Genomic DNA, 5,907 nt, shown 5'->3' with positions numbered 1-5,907 from the left:
AACTAAGAACGGATAATTAATGTTCTTATAGACTGTTATGAATTGATAGTTGCCTCTTTTATATTTGCCATAGCTTGGTAGATTTTGAGTTTTGACTGGTGTAAAGGGTGACTACGCTCATCAAAATTTTTGCAAACTGATATGTTGTCATTTTCTAGTATAGTCTGCAATCTGCTTTACACATAGCTTTGTAATCTGGCTTTATATGTAGTTGTTATCATCCAATATTTTAAGATCACGATGTATACTCATCACTGTATAGACCATTTTGAGGAATAAGACTTATATAATATAAAAATGGGAGTATTGTGAGAATTTCATCAATGGAAAAATAAAACCAAACTGATAACTAGCTGAAATACATTAAGTCTGACAAATGTAAACCAAACTGTCAACCAGTTATTTTATCTTTTACAGGGAAATTTCATCATGGCAATGTTGATGCAAAGATACTGGTTACTGCACAAATACTGACATAAGTGGGGATAACTTTGGAATAACTCTACATTTTAGAGAGAAAATTATCTGCAAATCTTGGTAAGTTAACTATTATTACGCTGAATTATTTGTGACAATTTGCCCAGTTGCTCACGACATAATAGTGTATCATGACATTAGGGCTGTGAATTGTACTAGTTCAGCTCTTTCTTTTTATGGAGAGTAAGCTGAGACCTAAAGAGTGACTTATGTAAAACCTCATGGTGCACTAATAACAGGACCAGGGTGAGGGGAGGGAAGGAAATCAGTATAGAGAGTGCATACTATGCAGCTGGTATTGTCCTAGTCATTTTCTACACATTCTCCCAAATTTTTACAACTTGTTAATGTAGATGTTAATTTTTCCACTGTACAGAAGCGACAGCAGATTTTCAGGCAGTTTAACGGCTTGTTTTGAACATACAGCAAATAAGTCATCCAAGGGGATCTAACACAGGTCTAACTCTCTTATTATTTTGCTATGCTTAAAAATAGAACCCATGCCTCTTAACTTCAATCGTAGCTAAACCATGTTAAATTTCCTCTCTAAAAAAAAAGTTACAAAAAGGCAAATATGTGCATTATTTAGAACTACTGAGGATGTAGTTCTACATATATAGACATATTTGTCACTACAATTTATTACATATTTTGCTGATTATTTTCAGACCAAAATAGCACTTCCTCTACATGTTTGGGTTAATTATTGAAGACTGTTGCTATAAAGTGCTTAGACTGACCAATAAGGGTCAGAAATGTTAGCAAATCACTGAAAATGATTGATTGTATTTCTAAACACACCTAGTTGACAATTTTCTTTCTTTAATACTAGTTGAACTAAATTGTTACTTTTGTCAGTATGGTGTATTGACCTTAATTTAATCATTGAAAAACTGATTATTGAGATAATTTAGGTAAAACTGCCTTTGGTGAATGGCACGAGGTTTAAGTAAAATCTTTAAAAACCTAATACTTTACCTGAATTCATATAGTCCATCAGATAATTACTCACCTATCACATTGTTTTGTCTATATAGTCAGTCTATTTTATTATAAACATGAATTATAACTGCAGTGATAATAGAATTCTTTCTTCTGTCATAGTCCCTTGTAAACAGTCATTAACTAATTTATTTTGGAAGATGAATGGCAAGCTATGAAATTTCTAGTTCAGAGTTGTGTTCAATTACATAGTTTTCACAATAACAGGAGTTATGGTCAAAGGTGTCAGAATAATTTTAACTGTGCTTATTTCACTTATAAATCTTCTATTGTGCTATTAGCATCCATTTTTTAAACCATAAATGGCTATATCATACTATATTATAAAGGATTCATCTGTTATCTGAGAGTCTGAATGTGCATAGTTGCTTTTACCATCTGAATCGACTATTTTTTTTCCTCATGAATGTGTTATATCTATCTTCTATTTATCCGCCTCTTCCATAAATATATCTAGAAATAATAATTGATTTGTTGAAATAATCTAATTTTTACTTCTTAAAATTCATTATAGAAAGCTTAGTGAATTTGAAATCTTAAGAGGCTTCAGTATATCTTAACATAAAATGGAGGTTACATCCTGATAGAAAATTTACATTTTCCTTAGGAATTAGATTGATACTATTGAGCTAACAGAAACTTTTAAAGCTGAAATTCTGTGTCCAGCTGCCATAGATCATGTCAATAATAGATAAAAATATTTTGAATGATCAAAACTAAATAGAATTTATATTTTTTCTTCAGTATAAAACTATAACTAATTCAAGTGAACACTTGTAAGAAGGAATAAAGATATGGCTAACTACTAATATTTTTCTATATGGCACACTGAAGCTGCCTCAAATCCTTTGTGTGTTTGTCTAAAAGAAAGAAAGGAAGGTAGGAAGAAAGGAAGGGAAAAATCTGTGAAAAGCTATAGTAAACCTCTTCACAGAGTGATTTGATAGTCCACAGGGGTGTTTTCAAAACACTGCAGAGGTGTGAAGGAAGCAGAATTAGGAGAGGGAAAAGTTGAACTGGGGTGCAGCTGCAACAGACATCTCGGCTCTCCTATGGGAAGTTCTGGAATTGAGTGAAAGAGGCTGGACCTTTATACCACTGCATCATTCATTGGTTGCAGGCTTCTCCTGAGGAGCGGGCATGACATAGGGGTAAGTGGCTTCTTTTAGCCCAGGCAATTCCTGGAAAGGGATTCATCTGCAAGCTGTCAACAATCAACACTCCCATGAGCTGGGGGAATGAGTGGGAGATGAGTCAGATCCGGGAGGCAGACAACATTATCTACTGGAATAGAAGACTCTCAACGTAAGTGAGCCTTGGCCTTTTAGAAGAATCTTTAATACAAACATCCTGTTGGAGTTAATTCAGTAATTCCCCCGGCTGTCTCTGAAGTGAAGGCCTTACCTAACTTGTTGTTGGATCTATTGGCCGGGAACCTGCTTTAGGTCTCTGCCCTGGGCCAATTCTTCCCATCCCTCCTTACAGAATGCTGGCCGGTCCTTTTTAACATGGAACAATATCTGGCAATGATTGCTGCTCACCTTCCAATCATCGTCAATATCTGTCTCTGTACTCCTGGATTCCCTTCTACTGTTTCCTACATATGTGAACGGATACATTAGTAGGGTATGAAAGGGACAAGGGTTGTGATACTCGAAGGCCTTCAGTACCCTGCTGGCCTCTGAATGTCTGCTTCACTGTCAGCTAGTCATCCGCAAGCCCTGGCTCTACTACAGTGTTTGTTTCTTTGGGGCCTTCGCTTACTCCCCCCGTCTGAAGCAGTAATCAGACTCATTCTGACTTAGCCCTAGACTTTACATTAAAATAGACTACAACATTAAAATAATAGGAATATCCTGTGCATTGATCATGCTATTCATCTGTAGTTTCAAGTTGCAAGAATTTTGCAAGGCAAATTTTGAGTAGTGGAAAATTTGTGTCATATATAAAATTGGATGAAGTTTTGTGAATTTTTTAACAGTTAAAATTTAGTGCAGCTTTAGCCAAGCAGAACTTAATAGAGATTGGGGCTTTTATTTCTGAATCTCATACTGTACATTAATTTTGCATACATTGAGACTTTACAGCTGTAATGAAAATGAGTGGTTTGTTGGATTTAACACACTGTGATTTTAAGCCAAAACAAGAGAACTACTTTGGTTCATTAAATCACTCTACTTGTTACTGTCTTGATTTCTGCTCAGCTACATCATTCACAGAAAAAAGGGAAAGGGGTGTGATAGTTTGTCTATTTTCTTCTCTATTTTATTGTTTATATCTCTTTTATTTAAAAAATCTGAATATGTCACCAACTCTTTGATGTTCTGTGGACTGCTCAAAATTAAATATACAACTCTACGAGAAGTTAAGCATACTGGATTTTTGTCAATTCCATTTTTTATTTTCTTACTTAGAAAATAACCACCTAAGAGTACCATCATTTATATGTTGTTATCTATTTATATTTTCTAATTTATATTTTCTAATTTAATAGGTTGTCAAGAACTATGAGGATTCTACAATTTTATCCTGCTTGCAAGGTAAGAAGCTAGCCTGCCACAGTTTTGTGGATGCTGTAAAAAGGTACATGACTCTTGGGTTAAAGCTTATTACTCACAGAAATAGCGGTAACTAGAGGATCATCAAAATCCATTATCAGAATCATTCCTGTGAGACTAGGTCAAACTGGTTAGATGGGAAGGGTGAACCTTATCTGAATCTTACAGGAAGAAAAATTCTAGTGGCTGTTATTGATAGCTGACTGCCTTCCTAAAGAGACACTAAAATAATATGTTGATTAAGTAAAGTGAAGTTTATTATTTATTCTCCAGTAAGGAAGACCACCTTCTTGTCAGAATCTTGGTAGTATCTTGGAACAGGAGAGATCTAGGACAGATATTTACAAGAATTTGGGTCATTTAATGGCAGGGGCTAATCGGGATTGAATAATCCTCATATATAATAGTTTAGGATTAGCAAACATAGCAAGATGAGGGTTTTGAATTAAGTTTTGGTAATTAAAGTCATTTGGTAAGCAAGTAATTTGCCCTTTCAAGTTGTATATTGTCCACGGGAGAAGTTATTTACTCTAATGAGCAATCTATTGTTTTGAGAAGGGATTAGTCGAATAGTTGATTATTTGAATAAATGAATTTTAAGGATTCCTCTAACTTTATTTTACTGGAGAAAAGTCATGTTCATATACAGTCTTAGTTCTTGATCCTATTAAGATGTTTAGTTGTAGGCAGCTTGTTCTCTCAAAGCATTAATTTCTTAATCCAAAGACATTATTTAATTGATTAAATGTAGGAAAATCTGTGGGCAGGAGAGATAAAGATGTAATCTGGAAGAAGTGGAATATGAGTCAAGCTGAGAGGTGGAGGCAAGGGTGTGAATCACAAGAAGGAGTTGAACAAATGGAGTGAGCATCAAATCCAGAAGAGGTGGGATAAAATAATTCTGGGCATTGAGCCCTGGACAACAGGCAATGTGGGAGTAGCTTGTGTGGCTGCTCAAGGGCACTAGAACCAGCTAGGCATATGTTATATAATAGTTTGTCTGGCTTTTGTCCTGTGTTTCTGGCAGGGAGCTCCTAAAACTCCTTGGAACTTCTGAGTGACAGGAGTATCTTTTTACGCTTATGAGGTGACTCATGGTAGGCTCCTAGACAGCTTCAGGATTGGGGCAGGTCACCAGAAAGACCAAATATGTGATTAGAAGGTTGTAACTGAGCCAGCCTGAGCACAGGAGTGGAGAGGAGGGCTGGAGAGGAGATTAGGTTCAATCACATGGCCAAGATCTCATCAATCATGCCTTTGTAAAGAAACCCTAACAAAAACTCTGGACATGAAGCCCAGTGGAGTTTCCTGGTAGGTGAATACATAGATGTGCCAGGAGGGTGACGTCCCTGACTTCATGGGAGATGGCATGGAAGCTCTGAATTCCCTTCTAGACATTGTTCCATGAGTCTCTTCATTTTTCTGGTCCTCATATGTGTATTCTTTATAATAAAACCATACTCATAAGTATAGCAGTTTCCTGAGTTCTGTGAGATGTTTTAGTAAATTACTGAATCTGAAGTGGGTCATGGGGACCTCCTGGATTGGTAGGCAGTTTGTCAGAAGTGCAGGTGGACTGGGGGACCCTCCAAGACTTGGCAGCTGGCCTCTAAAGTGAGACTAGTCTTATGAAAGACTGAGCCTTTAAACTGGAGTCTGCTATTAACTTGGTATCATAATCAATTAATGTTAGACCATTTGAGGTGGAAACAGAATAGTATACCACCGAATAAATAAATTATTTCTCTAGATTAAAGTGTGTGTGTAGGGAATTTTCCATTGCTTTGGTTAGATATAGGAAGCAAGAAGTCCTAGTAAAAATAGGAAAAATAAAAGAGAAGTATAAATATTTTTCCTTTTTTATAGTTTT

The 5,907-nt window shown here is 35.8% G+C and overlaps 1 long non-coding RNA gene across 1 annotated transcript; it reads left to right on the top strand.

The window, feature by feature from the left end:
- The first annotated feature begins 415 nt into the window (after window positions 1-415).
- Window positions 416-4,018, top strand: LOC120598780 (uncharacterized). The gene is made up of 3 exons (XR_005651746.1): window positions 416-537; window positions 2,600-2,784; window positions 3,974-4,018. It is a non-coding gene; the product is annotated as an uncharacterized LOC120598780 (long non-coding RNA).
- The last annotated feature ends 1,889 nt before the right edge of the window (window positions 4,019-5,907 follow it).

The sequence above is a fragment of the Pteropus medius genome, unplaced genomic scaffold (assembly GCF_902729225.1).
Source record: "Pteropus medius unplaced genomic scaffold, Ma_sr-lr_union100, whole genome shotgun sequence".
In the NCBI taxonomy this organism is placed as follows: domain Eukaryota; kingdom Metazoa; phylum Chordata; class Mammalia; order Chiroptera; family Pteropodidae; genus Pteropus; species Pteropus medius.
Note: the sequence above shows the minus strand (reverse complement) of the source record. Positions and strands in the feature narration are given on the sequence as shown.